This window comes from Odontesthes bonariensis, chromosome 8, assembly GCF_027942865.1.
Source record: "Odontesthes bonariensis isolate fOdoBon6 chromosome 8, fOdoBon6.hap1, whole genome shotgun sequence".
NCBI classification, from domain to species: Eukaryota; Metazoa; Chordata; class Actinopteri; order Atheriniformes; family Atherinopsidae; genus Odontesthes; species Odontesthes bonariensis.
Window position 1 is genome coordinate 22,033,453 of NC_134513.1, and position 25,293 is coordinate 22,058,745.

Here is a 25,293-nt window from a genome sequence, read left to right on the forward strand (position 1 = left end):
TTTCATCAAATCAAAATCAAATCAAATTTATTTGTATAGCACATTTCATGTACAAACAGTTCAAAGTGCTTTACATAAAATAAAAGCATTGCAGCAGGGAATGCAAGAAGCATTACAAATACAAAGAATATAAAGAGAAACAAATAAAATCATTTAAATGAATTTAAAAACAAGCAAGAGTCTAGATAAGTTAAAAGATAGCGTGCAGATTTCATGCATAGAAACATGAGAAAAGAAATGTCTTTTCACCCTTTGATTATGCCACTTAACCAGGGTGGTGTAGCTCACATCCACCAGCTGCAAGGACATGAAAGCATTAAAACAAAAATCAATATCAATAATATTTCTATATCTATCTATCTATCTATCTATCTATCTATTGACATTTTAAATTAAAAGGTAGCTGTTTAGCTATATTAATACAACGTTTGTTTGAATGGAAGGATATATAAGAAACAATATAACTTGATACTTACTGTAAGACTGTTTAGGTCGGCAGAGACAACGGTTCAATGAAAAATCCCTCTTCTATAACGGCTAAATTTTATAATCCTCTAACCTAACGATAACAAAATCTTTAATTTGTTTTTTTGTTGGTTTTGTTGGAGGAGGGGGAGCGGGAGGGGAGGGGAGGTCAACTCCAACTTAGGGCTTCACCTTGATTGGCCGAGCTCCATTGTGAGCTCGGGCGCTGATAAGCTAGTATATCGTCACGGTGATTGGCCGAGCTCCATTGTGAGCTCGGGCGCTGATAAGCTAGTATATCGTCACGGTGATTGGTCGAGCTGCATTGTGAGCTCGGGCGTTGATAGGCTCGGTCCATTGTGAGTCGGTGAGACATTGGCTAAACCATTCAATGTGAGAATGGAGAAGGGCGAAGCCTATTGGAGGGGAGATGCAGACTAACGTGAGCGAGGTAGCGCCACAGAGACTCTGCCTGGCTTTTTTCGGCAGTGGGCGTGGCTTCGAGCTTGACTGCCCCCTCATGGCGGTAGATGCAAGCGTTCTGTATTTTTGCGTGATGAGACTTGAGTTAACTGCTGCTGATCTATGTCAAACTTGAACCGAAAAGTAGTAGGTGCTATACAGCAAGATTACCAGTTACAATACAATTGTAATATCTCTCATCAAACAGCTCAGCATGCTTTGGCACCTTAACTCTTGTCAACCAAATGACTTAAAGGATAACTTCCAGGTTCAGTGGGACAAGTTACCCATTAAAGCTATCGATTTGCTACCAAATCTACAACTGGTTGCTGACCGGTAGATTCGTTGGTACACACACTCGTCCCTGGGTGGGCTCGAACCACCAACCTTTCGGTTAACAGCCGAACGCGCTGGCCGATTGCGCCACAGAGACTTGCTGTAGCTGTCTGTGGGCGTGGCCTCTATCATTACCACCTCTCATCCCTTCATTAGAGTATGTGTTCCATTTATTTATGTTTGTCATAAGGTTGATATCTGCTGTGTAGGTAACAAGTAAAGTAGCACAAAACAAGTAGTCAATAACTTCCTGGTGCGACTTATTAAAGAAAGAGATTTAATGTCAAATCTTTTCCCAAGTGCCCTCATTTGGTCTCTCAGCCTTTTTGAATTTTTCTTGTTTGTGTGTGACTTTCATAGTAATATGACAAAAAGGTTGTTTTTTTACTTTGCTTGTGCAATTTTGACAAAAGACAGAGGAGCCTCAAGGTTGAGTCATGCATTACACTGCACTTAACAGGTCACCCTTGGAGAAATATTTTGCCAAGGAGCGTGTATAATGCGTAAGGAGAGCGTTTTGGCGGCAGAATGTTTACTTGAACTCACGTAATACGAAGTCAGAACATTGTTAAAGCTGCGGTTGGCAACTTTTTTTTAGTTATATTAGCTTGAACTGTCATGGGATTCTGGAAGTAGAATATTAAATAGTCTGTTTAGGAAAAATAACGAAATCTGTACCTCCCTCTGAAGCCTGTAATCATGCTTGCAAAAACCGAGCGCTCCCGACTGTTTTTAACCAATCAAGTTAGGGTGGAGGAATCCTACCTGTCAATCACAGCTTGTGCACACGCTGCTGAGCATGAGTCTGCACACAGCTTTTGTGCGCTCACACTGGTGTGAACTTACGTGCTCAACCTCGTCCACAGAGGGGGAGGGGTTTGGGGGGCGATTCGGAGCTTTTTAGAGGTTGGGGGAGGGACCTGAAAGTTGTATCAGTTCGAATTTTCCGACTTTAGACTCGTAATTTTGAAAACCTGCCGACTGCAGCTTTAAAGAAAGAGATTTAATGTCAAAATTTTTCCCAACTGCCCTCATTTGGTCTCTCACCCTTTTTGAATTTTGCAAACATGTCAACCAAATGACAAAAAGGTCAAACAAATGACTTAAAGGATAACTTCTGGGTTCAGTGGGACAAGGAACCCCGTGACTCTTTTGATTTGCTACCAAACATTCAACTGGTTGCTGACCAGTGGATTTTTTGGTATAAACAATTGTCGCTGGGTGGGCTCGAACCACCAACCTTTCAGTTAACAGCCACACACACTAAACCATTGCGCCACAGACACTCTGCCTGGCTTTGTTAGCAGTGGGCGTGGCTTCGAGCTTGACTGCTCCCTCATGGCGGTAGATGCAAGAGTTCTGTATTTTTGCGTGATGAGACTTGAGTGAACATTTGACTGCTGACTAAATCTATGTCAAACTTGAACTGAAAAGTAGGAGGTGCTATACAGCAAGATTACCAGTTACAATACAATTGTAATATCTCTCATCAAACAGCTCAGCATGCTTTGGCACTAGAGCTGGGTCAAATAGTCGACGTATTCGACTTATTCGACGTCATAAATTCGTCGACAGGAATAATTTGCGTTTTATACGTTGCTAATTTTTATTTTTTTTTGGTTGAAGTCCCCGTTCCAAACGACCTACTAGATGAACTCTCACTCCAGTCCAGTGGTGGCAGTAAATATGCACCAGAGTCGCCAATCGGTGTAGATGCCTTAGTTTAAAACGGAAGAAGAAGAATTCATAACGATGGCGGCGGCAAGCAGTAGTTGGAGCACTGAAGAGCATATAGCTAAAAATTCACACACACGGTCTTCCAAAGTCTGGGAATTTTTCACCCGTAATGCTGCTAACAATGTGGTTGTTTGCAGACTATGCAAATTTAATTTGGCGTACCACAGCAGTACATCAGCGATGCACGAACACTTAAAACGAAAGCACCCTGGAGCTCGTCAGGATGGCAGCAAAACACCGTAAGTCCTGTTAATTTCAAGATCCTCTCTGAATAAACGCTACGTTAGACTGTTGAGTTGTTGTCTAGTTATATTCCCGGCGTAAAATTTACATCTTTTAATTATGACTAGAACAGGTCCCATGTTTGCCTAATTTAAAGCTGTTAGCGCTACCAGTCCCGACATGTTTCTTCTGTGTTATCTATTTGCTAACACCGGACGGTGGATTTTATACTCTGCCATTATGTAGTTCTAGTCTACCTGTTGACTGTCGAAATTCCATGATCTAGTAGCAACCAGATCCAAGTAGTAAACACGCATTACAAGTTGACAATTTAAATTACATAAATAATTTTTTAAGTTGAGCCTCTGAGATGGCTGTAGTATAGCCTACTGTTAGCTAAATGTATCATAATAACAGCAATGATGTGGACGATGCTATATTTTTGATTTGCTGCTGTGAATATTCATGTACTTTATGTTTTTTGCCTTTACAGGAGTAAGCAAAGCAGTGTGGCGGACTTTTTTCATAAAAAGAACCAGGCACCTTGCACACCCCAGGAGGCTAGTGTGTACACAAACAGGATCGTCTCTATGATTGTGAAGGACATGAGGCCCCTTGCGATTGTTGAAGGCGAAGGCTTCCGTGAAATGATAAACACTTTCCACTCAGGATACACCCTTCCATCCAGGCGCCACTTCCTGACTTAATGGAGAAGAAGTATATGGTTACCATGGACAAAGTGAAAAGTGAACTAAAAAAAAGCATTTCCAAACTATCCCTAACAACTGATGCTTGGACCAGTCTGGCCACTGAGACATATTTAGGTGTCACCTGTCATTTCATTAATGAAAATTAGGAGCTGACCTCGTTTAGCTTAACTACAATGCCGCTTGAGGAGCGCCACACTGCTGAAAATATTGCCTCTTGGGTTGAGATGGTGGCAGATAAATTTGATTTCTCCCTTCGAGATGATGTACTGGCGATTGTACATGATAACGCAGCAAATGTTGTTGCAGCTCTTCGCATCCTAGAGGAGAAACATGGGGTAGCATCACATCATTGTGCCGGCCATACGCTTCAGTTGGTGGTAAATCATGCCTTGAAGAACAACCCCATGATCGACAGGACACTCGGGACTGCACGGTCTCTTGTTAAGCATTTCAAGAAAAGTGAGCCGGCTAGCAGCAAGCTGAAACAGAAACAAAAACAGTGGGGTACAGCTGAGCATACCCTGCTCCAGGATGTGTCTGTAAGATGGAACAGCTCATACTACATGGTGAGTCGCCTTTTGGAACAACGGTGGCCGGTGGTTCCAACACTTTCTGACCCAGACGTTACACAGCGTGGGAAGCAATACATGGATTTGAGGAATGATCAGTGGATCTTACTAGAGGAACTGGAGCAGGTCCTCAAGCCTTTCGAACAGGCCACTGTTTTTCTCAGTGGAGAGTCCTATGTCACAATATCTGTTTTACCTCCACTGCTGAAGGCTCTCCATAAGTCATAAGGTTTCGCACTGCGCTCCCGTCTATTCACCTGGCCAACGTCCGCTCTCTGGCGAACAAGGTGGACGAACTGCAGCTCCTCAATACAACCAACACGGACTTCAACAGATCTGCTGCCTTGTGCTTCACCGAAACCTGGCTCGGTGAGCACATCCCGGACACTGCTCTCTACCTGCCTGGATTTCACCTGCACCGAGCGGACCGGATAACGGAGCTTACGGGGAAAAAGAGGGGAGGCGGAATCTGCTTTTACATCAACGAAGGTTGGTGTACTGATGTCACGGTCCTAAACAAATCATGCAGTCCTCAACTAGAAACACTCTTCATCAACTGTAAACCGTTCTATTCGCCGCGGGAGTTTTCCTCGTTTGTTCTGGTCGGAGTCTACATCCCTCCTCAGGCCTGTGTTACTGAGGCGTTACAACACCTGGCCGACCAGATTAATAACGTGGAGAAAAAACACCCGAACTCTCTGCTCATTGTTTTGGGGGACTTTAACAGAGCAAACCTCAGCCACAAACTGCCAAAATATAAACAGCATATTAAGTGTCCCACCAGGGACACAAACACTCTGGACCACTGTTACACTGTTTTTAAGAACTCATATAACTCTGTCCCCCGTGCAGCCCTGGGACTCTCTGACCACTGCATGGTTCATCTTATCCCGACCTACAGGCAGAAGCTGAAATCTGCTAAGCCTGTGGTCAAGACGGTGAGGAGATGGACCAACAACGCCAAAGTGGAATTACAAGCCTGCTTTGACTGCACTGATTGGAGTGTTTTTGAGACTGCAGCCTCAGACCTGCATGAACTGATTGATACCGTGACATCTTACATCAGCTTTTGTGAGGACATGTGGGTGCCCACCAAAACCTTCCGCACATACAGCAACAACAAACCCTGGTTCACTGCAAAACTCAGGCAACTTCGTCAGGCCAAGGAGGAGGCCTACAGAAGTGGGGACAGAGTCCTGTACAACCAGGCCAGAAACACGCTGACAATGGAGGTGAAAGCAGCCAAGAGGAGCTACGCTGAAAAGATTAAAAACAGCCTTTCAGCCAACAATCCAGCGTCAGTGTGGAGCAGTGTTGGGTAAGTTACTTTAAAAATGTAATCCGTTACAGTTACAAGTTACCTTGTTTAAAATGTAATTGTAATGTAACTTTTTGGATTACTTAAAAAAAGTAATGTAACTAATTACTTTTGGATTACTTTTGGATTACTTTTACCTATTTATGGTATAGGATAATCTGTATATTATCTGTATGATTCCATCTGTATTTATCACATTTATTTATACCATGCTATTTTTCTTTTCATTGTACTGCCATAATTACATTATACATTCTCTGCACATACATGCATTTCCCTAGGTAATTGATCTATTCTGCACATATCTATTAACCATCTTTCCTTACACTAGCTGTAAATAACTGCATTTTATCTCTAAATACTGCATGCTATACAATCTGCACGCGTTACACTTGATAAGATGCCAAACTGCATTTCATTAATACATGTGCAATGACAATGAAGTGCTCTACTTTAGTAATAAATAAGCAAAGTAAGACTTTTACATCACATTTTATTTTTCTTTGCACACCCTTGCTTGTGTGTGTGCGCCAGTACTTCCGGTGAAAACTTCCGGTGATTTGACAGCTAGCGCGTCAGGTTAGGGCCAGTGGCCGTAAACAAAGGTTAACTTATAGCCGAGAAGAAAGATGATAATATAACGTAGCTAAAAAGACTAGCTTTCTTCAGTAGCCTTGATGCTTAATACTTACCGATTTAGCAAGCCTAGCAGCCTCGTTGCTAATGCTAGTCGCCGTAACGTTACAACCATACCCGACGTCAAGGAGTTGGCTGAGCAGGGGCAAGATTATGGGGGCTGGCAGAGTTAACTTCATAATGGGTGAGTGCAGGTTTTATTCACTTGTTTTCATTCTTTCACAGGATTGATTCACTTCATTGGTTTATCCGATTGCTGGCCGCCGAGCCATTATGTGTCTGGGTTTGTGTAGGTTACTGATCATGGTTGTTAGCAGGCGATAGTCAGGTTGTGTGATGTGTGTGTGGGTGTGTATTTTTTCTATGGGTACATGCCATTGACTGTATGAGCGGTCTGTGCTCTTTTTTTTTTATTTTTATTTAATTAGATTGGAGATACTAATTATTACTGAGGGGGGGCTGGTCCCGGGAAAAATTGCCAGGGCCGATTTTTTTTTTCCCCCAGTCCGACCCTGCCGCTCTGTACTTCTGTCACTGCAACCTCGCACAAATTGTAATCCTGTTAAGTAACCCCCATTCTCACTGAATGTAACTGTAATCTGAGTACATCGTTTTTGCTTGTACTGTAACGGATTACAGTTGCTTTTATTTTGTATCCTTTTACCGTAACGGCGTTACATGTAATCCGTTACTCCCCAACCCTGGTGTGGAGAGGCCTGCAGTCCATCACCAACTACAGGAGACCATCCCCAAACACTGCAGCGAATCATCAACTGGCTGACGAGCTGAATGTGTTCTACTGCAGTTTTGACACATTCACACCTCTCCACCCACCCCCCCCCATTGACATCACCTGCCACTCTGCCACCTCTCCCCTCTGACCCCCCACCAGCACTCACGATCTGTGAAGAGGATGTTCTGTCAGTCTTTCACAGACAAAAGATCAGGAAGGCACCCGGCCCAGACGGTGTGTCACCTTCCTGCCTGAAGGTCTGCGCTGACCAACTGGCCCCCAGCTTCACCCGGATCTTCAACAGATCCCTGGAGCTGTGCGAAGTCCCCTCATGCTTCAAACTCTCCACAATAATCCCGGTCCCCAAGAAACCCACCATCACAGGACTGAACGACTACAGGCCTGTTGCCCTCACATCTGTAGTCATGAAGTCCTTCGAGAGACTGGTGTTGGGGTACCTGAAGGACATTACAGACCCCCTGCTGGACCCCCTGCAGTTCGCCTACCGAGCGAACAGGTCAGCGGATGATGCCGTTAACATGGGACTGCACTACATCCTGCAACACCTCGACTCTGCAGGGACGTATGCCAGGATCCTGTTTGTCGACTTCAGTTCGGCGTTCAACACCATCGTCCCAGCCATCCTCAGCACCAAACTCACCCAGCTCACTGTGCCCTCCTCCACCTGTCAGTGGATTACAAACTTCCTGACTGACAGGAAGCAGCAGGTGAGGCTGAGGAGCATCACATCCAGCACCCGGACCATCAGCACAGGTGCCCCCCAGGGGTGTGTACTCTCCCCACTGCTCTTCTCCCTTTACACCAACGACTGCACCTCAAGAGACCCGTCTGTTAAACTCCTGAAGTTTGCAGATGACACAACAGTCATCGGCCTCATCCGGGACGGTGATGAGTCTGCATACAGACGGGAGGTTGAACGGCTGGTCTGCTGGTGTGGTCAGAACAATCTGGAGCTGAACACGCTAAAAACAGTGGAGATGACAGTGGACTTTAGGAGAAGCCCCCCCACTCTGCCACCCATCACCATCACCAACAACGCAGTGTCTGCTGTGGAATCCTTCAGGTTTCTGGGCCCCACAATCTCTCAGGACCTGAAGTGGGAGACCAACACAGTCACTACCATCAAAAAGGCCCAGCAGAGGTTGTACTTCCTGCGGCAGCTCAGGAAGCTCAACCTACCTAAGGAGCTGCTGATCCAGTTTTACACCACCATTGTTCAGTCTGTTCTCTGTTCATCCATCACCGTTTGGTTCGGATCAACCACCAAACAGGAAAAAAACAGACTGCAACGGACAATAAGGTCTGCAGAGAAGATTATTGGTGTCAGCCTGCCCTCCATCCAGGATCTGTACCTGTCCAGAGTCAGGAAACGGGCAGGTTACATCTCTGCAGACCCATCACACCCTGGACACAAACTGTTTAAACTCCTCCCTTCTGCAAGGCGCTACAGAACTCTGTACGCCAAAACAACAAGACACAGGAACAGTTTCTTCCCTCAGGCTGTTTCTGTGTTAAACAGCTAAAACCGGACTTCAGTGTTTCATCCTTGCACCATGCACCAATTTGCACTTCTGATTTAATCTTGTTCTATGTCTATTTTTTGTCTATTTTTTTGTAATTGTCGCACTAAAGAGAGTGAGGTGTAACCGGAGTCAAATTCCTCGTGTGTGTCCACATACCTGGCAATAAAAAGCGATTCTGATTCTGATTCTGATGAGTCTACAAAGAAAACCACATACAAGTCTGCTTCTGTGAACTCTTTTCAGATTGCTGCAGACCAAGAGATGAAGGCAAGGTGGGAGTCTGAGTCTGCTTTCAAAGAGAATGGACAAAATGTGGCCATCATTGCTGCTGCCCGTGACCCCCGCTTTCGTAGGATGAAGTTCCTGTCACCCGAGGATGCTTTGAAGGTACAAGTACAAATTCAGGCTCTGATAATTTATATCAAAAGAGCCAAGCAACAACTGGAAACGATTGAGCAGGAGCACTCGGCCAGTCCCCAGCAAAAGAAGACCTCTTTGCTGGACATTCTGCTTGGCTCGGACTCTGAGGGGGAGGGCAGCACTGAGGATATTGGCCAGGAGGACAGTGGTGAGGGTGAATCTGTGAGAAATGAGGTTCTTTTGTATTTTGGGGAGAATTGCATTCCAAGGGATCCTAGCTCACTTCAATGGTGGAAGGAAAATGCAGGAAGGTTCCCCAACCTGGCAGTTCTAGCCAAATCCTACTTGTCTGTGCCTGCAACCTCCACTCCATCAGAACGTCTCTTTTCAGATGCTGGACATATTGTAACCAAAAAAAGGGCAAGTCTGACGCCGGATCATGTTGACATGTTAACATTCCTCCACTCCAACCGTCAAACTATATATCTTGAATTCAACACACACACACACACACACACACACACACACACACACACACACACACACACACGCACACACACGCGCACACACACAGACAAACACGCACACACACACACACACGCACACACACGCACACACACACACACACACAGACAAACACGCACACACACACGGACACCTGTGTGACGCCAGTCATGTTATGAGGTCGTTAGACTGAGAAATAGTTTGGGTGTATTTGATGTAACATAATAAAATAATTTAGGTGTCTTTGAGGTAACATGAAAGCACCCTCGTTTGTCAACGACAGCACCAGCATGAGAATACATAAAAAGCTGAGCACATTTCTCATTCTCCTGATTCACCTCAGAGAAGGAAGGTTGGAAGGCATGGCACAAAAATTCAGTGTTGCCCAAAAAGTGGACCAGGGCACAGCGACTCTCTCTATTCATCCTCCTCTGACTCTTCAATTCAATTCAATACATTTTTATTTATATAGCTCCAAATACAACAAATGTCATCTCAAGGCACTTAGATAATAAAGTCATATTCAAGCCAATTAGAATTCAATTAATTGTAATCATAATTATTCAAAAAATAATCCAATTCGTTCATATAGAGCCAATTCAAAAATCATTTCCCTTGCTAAGGAAACCAACAGATTGCACTGAAACTTTGTTTTCGGTCCAATCTACCGTCCTGAAGGTGCCTGAGGCGACTGTGGAGAGAAACGACTCCCTTTTAACAGGAAGAAACCTCTGGCAGAACCAGACTCAGGAAGGGTGGCCATCCGCCTCCACCAGCTGGGGTTTGAGAAGACAGAAGGGAGGGGGGGGGTGTAACACCATTCAAAGGATATCTGTTGGAACAGGGAAACACGAGTGCCACATATCAAAGTAATGTTTCTGAGATTCAGTTCTCACAGCCTGTGGATCTATCAGCAATACCATTATTTCCCTTTCTTGTAAATTTGTGTGAGTTTACAAAGGTTTTCCATAGGTGTGCTAGGAAAAAACAAAGAATACTGGTGTAGAAATAAAGTTATTTTTATTTATATTTACAAAAACACTGACAAACATACACACACACACAGACACGCATGCAAACACGCACAGACACACACACACACACATACACTCACACGCACACACACACACAAGCACATACACTCACACGCACACACGCACAGACACGCACACACATACACTCACACGCACGCACACACGCACACACGCACACACACACACACACACACACACGACAAACACACACACACACACACATGCACACACGCACACACAAACACACACACACACACACTCACACATACACACGCACACACGCACACACGCACACACACACACACACACACACACACACACACACACAAACACACACACACACACAATAACAGTCAATGAAAAGAATGAGTACATTTTTTTTCTGCCCTCTTCCTCTTCATCTCCTCCATCCACTGGTCAAGTGGCACAACAGCTGTCTGTGGGCAGTAAATGTGGCCATAATACCGGCTGTGGCCAGGGGCTGGTGGCACAGACTACACTTGTTTTTCTCCACAGTACGGACATAGGGCTTACGAGCAAGTGGTGGAGAGGGAATGGGTCCAGCAGGAGCAATCTGATGGACAGCAGGAACTGGAGTTGGAAACACAAAAACAAATGGGCCAGAGGAAGGACTGGGGTTGGGGATGACAGGTGAAGGAGCAGAAAGGTGTGAAGGTGTTTGGACCATGGTGGGACATGCAGGACTGGGGTTGTGGACAACAGGTACGGGAGCGGGATCAGCAGGGAACAGCTGCCTTGGGCTTGGGCCTGTTTATCAGTTAAATAAACACAAAAAGTGATGAAAAACCATCCATTCATTTGGCACACGATTTTCATCTTCTGTTGTTAGGATGTTTATACTTTGGGTGTGGCGGTGTGTGAAAACCCTCCCTTTAGAAGAGCTAAAAAACACAGAACATATGCAGCCTTGGCGACTCATTAAAAAGGCACTATTTCTCATTGGGGCCTGTTTGATACTTTGTCCCCTTTTATGCTCTTTAAATGGGCAGATCTTCTGCATTTGTGCTGTTTGATTCTTTCAGACCTTTGATACGGGACAGAGGCCTGTAGACAAATTTTTTTTTTTAAAGTTTAAGAAATCTAAGTTGAAAGTGGGATCTTTTTTCAGCGATGCAAACAATTTCGGTCAGGTGGTTGCCGTGACCCGGCTTCGAACCAAGGAGGCTGCGACCACAACGCAGAGTACTAACCACTATAAGATCACGGCCGGCTGTGGGTTGTTGTCGTGTGTGGCTTTGATGTGATTCCAAACAACTTCGTATCCCAAGGATAGCATATGTAGCTCTGCGGCATGTGGCTGGCAGGCATGTTTTTTTTTTGTGTTTGGAGCAAAATCATTGACAGCAGAGATAAAGAGGAAGACGAGCTTTCCTTACGGTGTGGGGTCAGCCACATGTGTTAAAAGACGACACACTGTGAGGTATCTTTGGGGCGTAAGTGAGCTGGGATACCCAGGGAGTAGAAGGTTTAAAGCGATCCTGTTCTAAAGCAGTGGGAGAAGTGAGAGACTAAAAACCAGCGTGCCGAGCTAGCCAGCAGTTGAACCTAGAATCTTCTGATCCGTAGTCAGACGCGTTATCCATTGTGCCACTAGCCCTTAGCAAGTTCGATAAAGAGTAGAACAGTCTTTCGTAAAACAGCATATTCCAAAAGCTTTGAAAGGATTGACGGAGTTGGCCAAAAGAGCCTCTGTATACGAAAGCTTGGCACAACCTTCGAGCCGGAATTGAACCAGCGACCTAAGGATAACTGTTGATGTGCACCTATAGTCCTCCGCTCTACCAACTGAGCTATCGAAGGGAGCAAAGCCCACATCCTTTTCATGAATCCTGTATGAATGCATGTAACCAGGCTTACGCTGCGTATCATGGGACACCTGCAGTTCTCTGCTGTACCAAATGAGTTATGGAAGGGAGCCAGGGGCTTGGGCCTGTTTATCAGTTAAATAAACACAAAAAGTGATGACAAACCATCAGTTTCAGATGCGTTTCAGATCAAATCAGCCACAGTTTCTATCATGCATTTAGTCCTTACAAAAACATATCTGGCATCTATCTGGGAAAGTCGCCACATCGTCCAACTCAGATGTTGATGCTCAATATATCCTCACATTGTCCAGCGCAAAAGTCCAGCCTTTTTGTTTTGGTTCTTTTTTGTCAGGTCTATCCATCCATTCTTTTGGCACATGATTTTCATCTTCTGTTGTTAGGATGTTTATACTTTGGGTGTGGCGGTGTGTGAAAACCCTCCCTTTAGAAGAGCTAAGAAACACAGAACATATGCGGCCTTGGCGACTCATTAAAAAGGTACTATTTCTCATTGGGGCCTGTTTGATACTTTGACCCTTTTTATGCTCTTTAAATGGGCAGACCTTCTGCATTTGTGCTGTTCGATTCTTTGAGACCTTTGATACGGGACAGAGGCCTGTAGACAAAATTATTTCTTTTAAAGTTTAAGAAATCTAAGTTGAAAGTGGGATCTTTTTTCAGCCATGCTAACAGATTCGGTCGGGGGGTTGCCGTGACCCGGATTCGAACCGGGGTTGCTGCAACCACAACGCAGAGTACTAACCACTATACGATCACGGCCGGCTGTGGGTTTTTGTCGTGTGTGGCTTTGATGTGATCCCAAACAACTTCGAATCCCAAGGATAGCATATGTAGCTCTGCGGCATGTGGCTGGCAGGCATGATTATTTTTGTGTTTGGAGCAAAATCATTGACAGCAGAGATAAGGAGGAAGACGAGCTTTCCTTACGGTGTGGGGTCAGCCACATGTGTTGCAAGACGACACACTGTGAGGTATCTTTGGGGCGTAAGTGAGCTGGGATACCCAGGGAGTAGAAGGTTTAAAGCGATCCTGTTCTACAGCAGTAGGAGAAGTGAGAGACTAAAACCAGCGTGCCGAGCTAGCCAGGAGTTGAACCTAGAATCTTCTGATCCGTAGTCAGACGCGTTATCCATTGCGCCACTAGCCCTTAGCAAGTTCGATAAAGAGTAGAACAGTCTTTCGTAAAACAGCATATTCCAAAAGCTTTGAAAGGATTGACGGAGTTGGCCAAAAGAGCCTCTGTATACAAAAGCTTGGCACATCCTTCGAGCCGGAATTGAACCAGCGACCTAAGGATAACTTTTGTTGGGCACCTACAGTCCTCCGCTCTACCAACTGAGCTATCGAAGGGAGCAAAGCCAAAATTCTCTTCATGAATCCTGTATGAATAAATGTAACCAGGCTTATGATGCGTATCATGGGACACCTGCAGTTCTCTGCTGTACCAAATGAGTTATGGAAGGGAGCCAGGGGCTTTGGCCTGTTTATCAGTTAAATAAACACAAAAAGTGATGACAAACCATCAGTTTCAGATGCGTTTCAGATCAAATCAGCCCCAGTTTCTATCATGCATTTAGTCCTTACAAAAACATATCTGGCATCTATCTGGGAAAGTCTCCACATCGTCCAACACAGATGTTGATGCTCAATATACCCTCACATTGTCCAGCGCAAAAGTCCAGCCTTTTTGTTTTGGTTCTTTTTTGTCAGGTCTATCCATCCATTCTTTTGGCACATGATTTTCATCTTCTGTTGTTAGGATGTTTATACTTTGGGTGTGGCGGTGTGTGAAAACCCTCCCTTTAGAAGAGCTAAAAAACACAGAACATATGCGGCCTTGGCAACTCGTTAAGAAGGCCCTATTTCTCATTGGGGCCTGTTTGATACTTTGACCCTTTTTATGCTCTTTAAATGGGCAGACCTTCTGCATTTGTGCTGTTTGATTCTTTCAGACCTTTGATACGGGACAGAGGCCTGTAGACAAAATATTTTTTTTAAAAGTTTAAGAAATCTAAGTTGAAAGTGGGATCTTTTTTCAGCCATGCAAACAAATTCGGTCTGGGGGTTGTTGTGACCCCGATTCGAACCGGGGTTGCTGCGACCACAACGCAGAGTACTAACCACTATACGATCACGGCTGGTTGTGGGTTTTTGTCGTGTGTGGCTTTGATGTGATCCGAAACACCTTCGTATCCCAAGGATAGCATATGTAGCTCTGCGGCATGTGGCTGGCAGGCATGTTTTTTTTTTGTGTTTGGAGCAAAATCATTGACAGCAGAGATAAAGAGGAAGACGAGCTTTCCTTACGGTGTGGGGTCAGCCACATGTGTTGCAAGACGACACACTGTGAGGTATCTTTGGGGCGTAAGTGAGCTGGGATACCCAGGGAGTAGAAGGTTTAAAGCGATCCTGTTCTATAGCAGTGGGAGAAGTGAGAGACTAAAACCAACGTGCCGAGCTAGCCAGGAGTTGAACCTAGAATCTTCTGATCCGTAGTCAGACGCGTTATCCATTGCGCCACTAGCCCTTAGCAACTTAGATAAAGAGTGGAACAGTCTTTCGTAAAACAGCATATTCCAAAAGTTTTGAAAGGATTAACGGAGTTGGCCAAAAGAGCCTCTGTATACAAAAGTTTTGCACATTCTTCGAGCCGGAATTGAACCAGCGACCTAAGGATAACTGTTGATGGGCACCTACAGTCCTCCGCTCTACCAACTGAGCTATCGAAGGGAGCAAAGCCAACATCCTTTTCATGAATCCTGTATGAATGCATGTAACCAGGCTTACGCTGCGTATCATGGGACACCTGCAGTTCTCTGCTGTACCAAATGAGTTATGGAAGGGAGCCAGGGGCTTGGGCCTGTTTATCAGTTAAATAAACACAAAAAATGATGAGAAACCATCAGTTTCAGATGCGTTTCAGATCAAATCAGCCCCAGTTTCTATCATGCATTTAGTCGTTACAACAACATATCTGGTATCTATCTGGGAAAGTCTCCATATCGTCCAACACAGATGTTGATCCTCAATATACCCTCACATTGTCCAGCGCAAAAGTCCAGCCTTTTTGTTTTGGTTCTTTTTTGTCAGGTCTATCCATCCATTCTTTTGGCACATGATTTTCATCTTCTGTTGTTAGGATGTTTATACTTTAGGTGTGGTGGTGTGTGAAAACCCTCCCTTTAGAAGAGCTAAAAAACACAGAACATATGCGGCCTTGGCAACTCGTTAAAAAGGCCCTATTTCTCATTGGGGCCTGTTTGATACTTTGACCCTTTTTATGCTCTTTAAATGGGCAGACCTTCTGCATTTGTGCTGTTTGATTCTTTCAGACCTTTGATACGGGACAGAGGCCTGTAGACAAAATATTTTTTTTAAAAGTTTAAGAAATCTAAGTTGAAAGTGGGATCTTTTTTCAGCCATGCAAACAAATTCGGTCTGGGGGTTGTCGTGACCCCGATTCGAACCGGGGTTGCTGCGACCACAACTCAGAGTACTAACCACTATACGATCACGGCCGGCTGTGGGTTTTTGTCGTGTGTGGCTTTGATGTGATCCGAAACACCTTCGTATCCCAAGGATAGCATATGTAGCTCTGCGGCATGTGGCTGGCAGGCATGATTTTTTTTTGTGTTTGGAGCAAAATCATTGAAAGCAGAGATAACGAGGAAGACGAGCTTTCCTTACGGTGTGGGGTCAGCCACATGTGTTGCAAGACGACACACTGTGAGGTATCTTTGGGGCGTAAGTGAGCTGGGATACCCAGGGAGTAGAAGGTTTAAAGCGATCCTGTTCTATAGCAGTGGGAGAAGTGAGAGACTAAAACCAGCGTGCCGAGCTAGCCAGGAGTTGAACCTAGAATCTTCTGATCCGTAGTCAGACGCGTTATCCATTGCGCCACTAGCCCTTAGCAAGTTCTATAAGGAGTAGAACAGTCCTTTGTAAAACAGCATATTCCAAAAGCTTTGAAAGGATTGACGGAGTTGGCCAAAAGAGCCTCTGTATACGAAAGCTTGGCACAACCTTCGAGCCGGAATTGAACCAGCGACCTAAGGATAACTGTTGATGTGCACCTATAGTCCTCCGCTCTACCAACTGAGCTATCGAAGGGAGCAAAGCCCACATCCTTTTCATGAATCCTGTATGAATGCATGTAACCAGGCTTACGCTGCGTATCATGGGACACCTGCAGTTCTCTGCTGTACCAAATGAGTTATGGAAGGGAGCCAGGGGCTTGGGCCTGTTTATCAGTTAAATAAACACAAAGAGTGATGACAAACAATCAGTTTCAGATGCGTTTCAGATCAAATCAGCCACAGTTTCTATCATGCATTTAGTCCTTACAAAAACATATCTGGCATCTATCTGGGAAAGTCTCCACATCGTCCAACACAGATGTTGATGCTCATTATACCCTCACATTGTCCAGCGCAAAAGTCCAGCCTTTTTGTTTTGGTTCTTTTTTGTCAGGTCTATCCATCCATTCATTTGGCACATGATTTTCATCTTCTGTTGTTAGGATGTTTATACTTTGGGTGTGGCGGTGTGTGAAAACCCTCCCTTTAGAAGAGCTAAAAAACACAGAACATATGCGGCCTTGGCGACTCATTAAAAAGGCACTATTTCTCATTGGGGCCTGTTTGATACTTTGACCCTTTTTATGCTCTTTAAATGGGCAGACCTTCTGCATTTGTGCTATTTGATTCTTTGAGACCTTTGATACGGGACAGAGGCCTGTAGAAAAAATATATTTTTTAAAAGTTTAAGAAATCTAAGTTGAAAGTGGGATCTTTTTTCAGCCATGCAAACAAATTCGGTCTGCAGATTGCCGTGACCCGGATTCGAACCGGGGTTTCTGCGACCACAACGCAGAGTACTAACCAATATACGATCACACCCGGCTGTGGGTTGTGGTCGTGTGTGGCTTTGATGTGATTCCAAACAACTTCGTATCCCAAGGATAGCATATGTAGCTCTGCGGCATGTGGCTGGCAGCCATGTTTTTTTTTTTGTGTTTGGAGCAAAATCATTGACAGCAGAGATAAAGAGGAAGACGAGCTTTCCTTACGGTGTGGGGTCAGCCACATGTGTTGCAAGACGACACACTGTGAGGTATCTTTGGGGCGTAAGTGAGCTGGGATACCCAGGGAGTAGAAGGTTTAAAGCGATCCTGTTCTATAGCAGTGGGAGAAGTGAGAGACTAAAACCAGCGTGCCTAGCTAGCCAGGAGTTGAACCTAGAATCTTCTGATCCGTAGTCAGACGCGTTATCCATTGCGCCACTAGCCCTTAGCAAGTTCGATAAAGAGTAGAACAGTCTTTCGTAAAACAGCATATTCCAAAAGCTTTGAAAGGATTGACGGAGTTGGCCAAAAGAGCCTCTGTATACGAAAGCTTGGCACATCCTTCGAGCCGGAATTGAACCAGCGACCTAAGGATAACTGTTGTTGTGCACCTATAGTCCTCCGCTCTACCAACTGAGCTTTCGAAGGGAGCAAAGCCAACATCCTTTTCATGAATCCTGCATGAATGCATGTAACCAGGCTTAAGATGCGTATCTTGGGACACCTGCAGTTCTCTGCTGTACCAAATGAGTTATGGAAGGGAGCCAGGGGCTTGGGCCTGTTTATCAGTTAAATAAACACAAAAAGTGATGAGAAACCATCAGTTTCAGATGCGTTTCAGATCAAATCAGCCCCAGTTTCTATCATGCATTTAGTCGTTACAACAACATATCTGGTATCTATCTGGGAAAGTCTCCATATCGTCCAACACAGATGTTGATCCTCAATATACCCTCACATTGTCCAGCGTAAAAGTCCAGCCTTTTTGTTTTGGTTCTTTTTTGTCAGGTCTATCCATCCATTCTTTTGGCACATGATTTTCATCTTCTGTTGTTAGGATGTTTATACTTTGGGTGTGGCGGTGTGTGAAAACCCTCCCTTTAGAAGAGCTAAAAAACACAGAACATATGCGGCCTTGGCGACTCGTTAAATAGGCACTATTTCTCATTGGGGCCTGTTTGATACTTTGACCCTTTTTATGCTCTTTAAATGGGCAGACCATCTGCATTTGTGCTGTTTGATTCTTTCAGACCTTTGATACGGGACAGAGGCGTGTAGACAAAATAATTTTTTTAAAAGTTTAAGAAATCTAAGTTGAAAGTGGGATCTTTTTTCAGCCATGCAAATAAATTCGGTGTGGGGGTTGCCATGACCCCGATTTGATCCGGGGTTTATGCGACCAAAACGCAGAGTACTAACCACTATACGATCACGGCCGGCTGTGGGTTTTTGTCGTGTGTGGCTTTGATGTGATCCGAAACACCTTCGTATCCCAAGGATAGCATATGTAGCTCTGCGGCATGTGGCTGGCAGGCATGATTTTTTTTTGTGTTTGGAGCAAAATCATTGACAGCAGAGATAAAGAGGAAGACGAGCTTTCCTTACGGTGTGGGGTCAGCCACATGTGTTGCAAGATGACACACTGTGAGGTATCTTTGGGGCGTAAGTGAGCTGGGATACCCAGGGAGTAGAAGCTTTAAAGCGATCCTGTTCTATAGCAGTGGGAGAAGTGAGAGACTAAAACCAGCGTGCCGAGCTAGCCAGGAGTTGAACCTAGAATCTTCTGATCCGTACTCAGACGCGTTATCCATTGCGCCACTAGCCCTTAGCAACTTAGATAAAGAGTGGAACAGTCTTTCGTAAAACAGCATATTCCAAAAGCTTTGAAAGGATTAACGGAGTTGGCCAAAAGAGCCTCTGTATACAAAAGCTTGGCACATTCTTCGAGCCGGAATTTAACCAGCGACCTAAGGATAACTGTTGATGGGCACCTACAGTCCTCCGCTCTACCAACTGAGCTATCGAAGGGAGCAAAGCCCACATCCTTTTCATGAATCCTGTATGAATGCATGTAACCAGGCTTACGCTGCGTATCATGGGACACCTGCAGTTCTCTGCTGTACCAAATGAGTTATGGAAGGGAGCCAGGGGCTTGGGCCTGTTTATCAGTTAAATAAACACAAAAAGTGATGAGAAACCATCAGTTTCAGATGCGTTTCAGATCAAATCAGCCCCAGTTTCTATTGTGCATTTAGTCGTTACAGAAACATATCTGGCATCTATCTGGGAAAGTCTCCACATCGTCCAACACAGATGTTGATGCTCAATATACCCTCACATTGTCCAGCGCAAAAGTCCATCCTTTTTGTTTTGGTTCTTTTTTGTCAGGTCTATCCATCCATTCTTTTGGCACATGATTTTCATCTTCTGTTGTTAGGATGTTTATACTTTGGGTGTGGCGGTGTGTGAAAACCCTCCCTTTAGAAGAGCTAAAAAACACAGAACATATGCGGCCTTGGCAACTCGTTAAAAAGGCCCTATTTCTCATTGGGGCCTGTTTGATACTTTGACCCCTTTTATGCTCTTTAAATGGGCAGACCTTCTGCATTTGTGCTGTTTGATTCTTTGAGACCTTTGATACGGGACAGAGGCCTGTAGAAAAAATATTTTTTTTTAAAGTTTAAGAAATCTAAGTTGAAAGTGGGATCTTTTTTCAGCCATACAAACAAATTCGGTCTGGGGGTTGCCATGACCCGGATTCCAACCTGGGTTGCTGCGACCACAACGCAGAGTACTAACCACTAATAGATCACGGCCAGCTGTGGGTTGTTGTCGTGTGTGGCTTTGATGTGATCCCAAACAACTTCGTATCCCAAGGATAGCATATGTAGCTCTGCGGCATGTGGCTGGCAGGCATGTTTTTTTTTTGTGTTTGGAGCAAAATCATTGACAGCAGAGATAAAGAGGAAGACGAGCTTTCCTTACGGTGTGGGGTCAGCCACATGTGTTGCAAGACGACACACTGGCCCTCATTTATCAAACTTACGTAAGACAAAAAACGTGCGTAGGTCGTGTGTACGTTCTTTTCTGCGCAAAGGTTGGCATTTATCAAATCCATCGTGAGCGCAGGAAAGATGAAATCGCCACGACAGGTCTGAGGCCGTGTACGCACTTTTCCATTTTGACTTGCGGTGACTGCAATACAGCAGCGTCACTAGTGCGTGCTCAGGAGTCGCAACAAATCCCTTGGTTAAAATTACAGACTTATCACTTTAAAGAAGGCCCATGTTTTATTTGACTTCAACATAAATATAAACATAAACGCAAATTAAATAAATTAAACAAGTACAACTCCGTAATTGGAAGAATGATGGCTCATTATTCAACCGTGCACCCTCACACCGAACAGGAGAGGCGCTTTAACACTGCGCATAAGCGCACGCGTGCCACTGTGGAGAGGTGTATAGGGCTCCTAAAGCTGGATCTGTCTCTCGGCTGCGGGGGGAACCCTATCCGCCCGAAAAGGTATGCAATATTATTATTGCATGCGGGGATTTCCATAACATTGCCCAAAAAAATGGAGTGCCATTTCCAGATGTACATCCAAAGGACCCCGCACCCAGAGATCCCTACCACCAGCCTGCACAGCCAAGAGCGCTCAGGAGGAGAGAGGAACTTATTCAGCGATTCTGACTTTCGGTAAGCATTCTGTTATTCAAGGAAAAAAGAAAGGAGAACAACGATTTCTTTCAGCATTTATTCTGTGACTTCAGTGTTTCATTTATGTCTTTCAATGTACTGTCGATAGATTGCATGGTGTGTGTTAAAGCCATCATCCACTTCACGATCTCTGTTTGTCTTTCTAGGACCTCTGTGGTTAACGCGGCTGGCCGGTGTGACGCTGCAGACCGGGGGCCAGAGCAAGAGGCAGCAGTGGCGGCTCCTCCATAGGGGCGATTTGTGCGACGCACTACCAAACACGGAGTTTTTTCTTTTTTTTTTTTAATCTAGTTGCTAAAGTGGGACTAATCTGCTGTAGGCAAACTGGTTGTATATGTCATTGTCCAATCAGATTAAGGTCGCGCCTGGTGTTGCTACGCCCATTTTGTGCGATTTCGGTCAGGGTCGAATTTGCACACGGAAGTTCCCATTGACATGAATGGGAGCTCCGTTTTTTTCAAAAATCCTGCTCCCAATGCATTTTCTATGAGAGTTTATGTGCTCGCACAAACGACGCACAACGTGCTTTCGTCATATGTCTGTTGCGCGGGACCATGAACATTCTACTTGTTGTTGTAACATTGTGGTTTTCAATAAAGAAAAAAAAAAACATTCTATGAAGAAGATGGCGAGTGTCGAGTGCAACAATACGTTAGTGTTTCTGACAGAAGTACCCTTTAGTCGTCGTACTGATGCGGAGAAGGAAGTTTGGAAGAATTTTGCGGGATGTTCGAGCAAAGATGAAACCCAGGGCTCCACCAACCCTGCTATTTTTCCAGGTAGTATTTGATGTAGCTAAATAACTTACCCTTTTGTGCTCAATCATTGACTTGTAATGATTTAAATCTTTTATATAATGTTGACAATGATAGCAGAATGTATAATGACACATTCATTGTTAATGGTGCAGTATTATATTTAAAAAAAGAGAGAAATCTCACATAAGTAAGCTGCACTTAACCATGTTTGACAACTGGTTATACTTTTCTAAGTCATATTTTCCAAAACTTCCATAAACACTTGACTTGGATTTATATGCTGTCATTTTAATTACATTCTTTAGAATGAAAATTGAATGAATCTTATCATTAAGAGCTTATGTGTTTACTTATCTCATAGAATCCTGGAACAATATGAGGAAAATAAATAAATAATGGTTAAGGTGTAATATTAACTGATTGGCAAATTATGCAAAAAATAACTAAAAATTATTATTACAATAAATTATGCTACCTAGACAAATATACCTCAGTCCTATGGCCTTTTATGGTACTTATGGACATAACGGGGGAAATTGCAGTCACTTTGGTTATTTGGCAGACCAAATAACCCCTCGACTCTGCGTTGTGTTTATTTAAGGAAGACAAGGAGTTTCTGGACGATTGGACATTTTATTTCATGTGTGGGAACATAACAGGTTTGCATCAGTGCAATCGGTTCAGCTTCGCACAGCACACTCTGATGCAGCTTTCACAGACTGGAAATTGCACTACCTAAAAAAAATGTCAGGAGCCGCCACTGAGAGGCAGAGGCTTCGGATGTTGACGGGGGCGCGTATTCGTTGCGCGGGTCAGGTTGCCCGGATGCCACTTCGGATTCATCTGTGAATGAAAAATATTAGTTTGATTAGGAACCTCATTTGTGTTGAAAATTAAAGCAACGGTTTTATTTAAACGTCTTGGGTGTGCAGTCATTCTTACCATTCTCGAGCTCTAGCATGGGCGCATCAGTGTCAAGTTTCCCTGGCACGCCTGATGAGGACGTAGCTCCAATCACGCCAGCCACCCTCTCCTCCAAGGCACTCAAATCCAAACCTGGATCTCCCCCCCCCCCCCCCCCCCCCCGTTTGTGACATGCTGCGTCGGAGAGCTGCGACCTTTTTTTGGCCAATTTCATATCGGACCACTTCTTCCTGATCTTATTGGAGTAAAAGTAAAACATCGTTCAATTTTAGATTTAATTTAATCTGGAGTTTATCACATTTTATTGACCATCACAGTAGGGGAAAATACATAACTCGTCCGGTCTGCGATTTACATCACCAACGCTGTTGACAGCCGTCCCAGCTGTCAACGCTGTTGGCAGCGTTTCTTTGCCGCTTTTCGTCTTTCCATGTCGCAAATTCTAGAGGTGCGGCCTTTTGTAGAAGGCGTGGTTAGGATCATTACGATGGATTTCAGCCACCGAATTTATCAACAGCCGCTCCGTTTTACGATGGGATTGGTGTGGTACGCATGTTCTGTAAATCTCACTTGAGCCTCTGTATACAAAATGTTGGCACATCCTTCGAGCCAGAATTGAACCAGCGACCTAAGGATAACTGTTGTTGGGCACCTACAGTCCTCCGCTCTATCAACTGCTCACATTGCTTCCCCTGTGATCCGTTCCAGGACAAGCAGCATCAAATATATAGATATATCTTTAAAAGCCATGTGTTATGGAAGGGCACCTACACATGTGCTGTTGTTGCTGATGTTCGTGGCCAGTATGGGGATTGAACCCATGATCTTGGCGTTATTAGCACCACACTCTGATCAGCTGAACTAACCGGCCTGATTTTGAGTTGCCCTATGAGCAAAGTTTTGAGAGAATAAGTGCTCTCAGTGTTTACTCTGTTACCTCTTTAAGTCACACAAACATTCTATACAGCTTGCCTTTGGTATTGCGGATTTGGATGTTATCAGCAGGTGAGTTGAAAGACTTTTAGTTCTTCAAAAAATTGCTTTCAAAGCAATTATTTTATCATTTGTTATATGCTACAATGACTCGACGTGATAGAACTTACTCATTCAAGTCTCTCATCTTTTTTTATAGCTTTAACGTAGGCAGTATGGGGAAGCCAAGATCAGTGCGCAACATCAGCTTAACTTTGGATTTTTTTTACCAGTAACAGACTGGTAAAATGCTCCGACTTTAATGGCATGCCATTCAGAGGATTTCTGACACGGAGTACAACTAGCAAAGTACTTACCAGCTTTCACCATGTGTTTATTTGGTTAGTACTCAGTACAGTGCTCTTGATTTCTGTACATATATGACAGCATACAACTAAACAAGACCACCACGAAGGGACTCGAACCCTCAATCTTCTGATCCGAAGTCAGACGCCTTGTCCGTTAGGCCACATGGTCTCACCTGAGTCATGTGGCTGGTACAGGGGTGGTCTGCTGCCAAGTGTGACACAGCCAGGAATAAAATTGTGCCTCCAAGTCTGAGGCTCTGATCGTCTGTTGGAAAAAGTTCGAGGGCCCTCTTCTTGCTTAGAACCAGTTGCTGCCTCAAGTGGAAAAGTTTAGGGATCAGACCATTTTGACCACGACTGGAGGATTTCATTCTACCAGTCGATCTTCCTTCCAACGCTCACCTCTGGTCACTCCTTATGAGTGGTGACAAAATGAATGAGATTGCGAATGCATAAGGGCTGAAATCATCTTCCACTCTGTGGTGATTAGGCTCACCCTCTTGGATCAGGGTGATAAGCGTAGTCATCTGGAATACGCTGAGAATACAGTCTCTGCCGCTCTTCTTTGAATGAAGCCAGATCAGGCGGTATGGGCATCTGGTCAGAATATCATGTAGATTCCCCCCAGGGGAGATATTTTGGATCAGTTGCACGGTGAGGAGGCCTGAGGGAAGGTCCAGGACTCATAAGAAATAATACATTGCTGGTCTTATATTGGTATTTCTGTGTGTCCACCCGAGAAGAGGTGTAGATTATGTCCTGTGAGAAGCGGGGCTAGGGATGTCTGCTCACATTGCTTCCCCTGTGATCCGTTCCAGGACAAGCAGCATCAAATATATTGATATATCTTTAAAAGTCATGTGTTATGGAAGGGCGCCTACACATGTGGCATTGTCGCTGATGTCTGTGAAACTTTGGCCAGTATGGGGACTGAAACCATGACCTTGGCGTTATTAGCACCACGCTCTGACCAGCTGAGCTAACCGGCCTGATTTTGAGTTGCCCAAGGAGCAAATTTGTGCGAGAATAAGTGCTCTCAGTGTTTTCTCTGTTACCTATTTAAGTCACACAAACATTCTATACAGCTTGCCTTTGGTATTGCGGATTTGGATGTTATCAGCAGGTGAGTTGAAAGACTTTTAGTTCTTCAAAAAATGCTTTGAATGCAATTATTTTATCATTTGTTATATGCTACAATGACTCGACGTGATAGAACTTACTCATTCAAGTCTCTCATCTTTTTGTATTGCTTGAGTGTAGGCAGTATGGGAAAGCCAAGATCATTGCG

General features: G+C 44.4%; 14 non-coding genes across 14 annotated transcripts; all 14 read right to left on the bottom strand.

Moving 5' to 3' along the window:
• Positions 1 to 1,286: 1,286 nt before the first annotated feature.
• On the bottom strand, positions 1,287 to 1,360 carry trnan-guu (transfer RNA asparagine (anticodon GUU)). The gene has a single exon. It is a non-coding gene; the product is annotated as a tRNA-Asn (tRNA).
• An 11,002-nt stretch (positions 1,361 to 12,362) lies between these two features.
• trnay-aua (transfer RNA tyrosine (anticodon AUA)) lies at positions 12,363 to 12,451 on the bottom strand. The gene is given in 2 exon segments: positions 12,363 to 12,398; positions 12,415 to 12,451. It is a non-coding gene; the product is annotated as a tRNA-Tyr (tRNA).
• A 716-nt stretch (positions 12,452 to 13,167) lies between these two features.
• Positions 13,168 to 13,239, bottom strand: trnah-gug (transfer RNA histidin (anticodon GUG)). Its single transcript has one exon. It is a non-coding gene; the product is annotated as a tRNA-His (tRNA).
• A 315-nt stretch (positions 13,240 to 13,554) lies between these two features.
• Positions 13,555 to 13,627, bottom strand: trnar-acg (transfer RNA arginine (anticodon ACG)). Its single transcript has one exon. It is a non-coding gene; the product is annotated as a tRNA-Arg (tRNA).
• Positions 13,628 to 13,741: 114 nt separating this feature from the next.
• trnay-gua (transfer RNA tyrosine (anticodon GUA)) lies at positions 13,742 to 13,830 on the bottom strand. The gene is given in 2 exon segments: positions 13,742 to 13,777; positions 13,794 to 13,830. It is a non-coding gene; the product is annotated as a tRNA-Tyr (tRNA).
• Positions 13,831 to 14,934: 1,104 nt separating this feature from the next.
• trnar-acg (transfer RNA arginine (anticodon ACG)) lies at positions 14,935 to 15,007 on the bottom strand. Its single transcript has one exon. It is a non-coding gene; the product is annotated as a tRNA-Arg (tRNA).
• Positions 15,008 to 15,121: 114 nt separating this feature from the next.
• Positions 15,122 to 15,210, bottom strand: trnay-gua (transfer RNA tyrosine (anticodon GUA)). Its single transcript is given in 2 exon segments — positions 15,122 to 15,157; positions 15,174 to 15,210. It is a non-coding gene; the product is annotated as a tRNA-Tyr (tRNA).
• Positions 15,211 to 16,314: 1,104 nt separating this feature from the next.
• trnar-acg (transfer RNA arginine (anticodon ACG)) lies at positions 16,315 to 16,387 on the bottom strand. The gene has a single exon. It is a non-coding gene; the product is annotated as a tRNA-Arg (tRNA).
• A 114-nt stretch (positions 16,388 to 16,501) lies between these two features.
• On the bottom strand, positions 16,502 to 16,590 carry trnay-aua (transfer RNA tyrosine (anticodon AUA)). Its single transcript is given in 2 exon segments — positions 16,502 to 16,537; positions 16,554 to 16,590. It is a non-coding gene; the product is annotated as a tRNA-Tyr (tRNA).
• Positions 16,591 to 17,882: 1,292 nt separating this feature from the next.
• trnay-aua (transfer RNA tyrosine (anticodon AUA)) lies at positions 17,883 to 17,971 on the bottom strand. The gene is given in 2 exon segments: positions 17,883 to 17,918; positions 17,935 to 17,971. It is a non-coding gene; the product is annotated as a tRNA-Tyr (tRNA).
• A 1,104-nt stretch (positions 17,972 to 19,075) lies between these two features.
• Positions 19,076 to 19,148, bottom strand: trnar-acg (transfer RNA arginine (anticodon ACG)). The gene has a single exon. It is a non-coding gene; the product is annotated as a tRNA-Arg (tRNA).
• A 4,374-nt stretch (positions 19,149 to 23,522) lies between these two features.
• On the bottom strand, positions 23,523 to 23,596 carry trnai-aau (transfer RNA isoleucine (anticodon AAU)). The gene has a single exon. It is a non-coding gene; the product is annotated as a tRNA-Ile (tRNA).
• A 502-nt stretch (positions 23,597 to 24,098) lies between these two features.
• Positions 24,099 to 24,174, bottom strand: trnar-ucg (transfer RNA arginine (anticodon UCG)). The gene has a single exon. It is a non-coding gene; the product is annotated as a tRNA-Arg (tRNA).
• Positions 24,175 to 24,920: 746 nt separating this feature from the next.
• trnai-aau (transfer RNA isoleucine (anticodon AAU)) lies at positions 24,921 to 24,994 on the bottom strand. Its single transcript has one exon. It is a non-coding gene; the product is annotated as a tRNA-Ile (tRNA).
• Between the last annotated feature and the right edge of the window lie 299 nt (positions 24,995 to 25,293).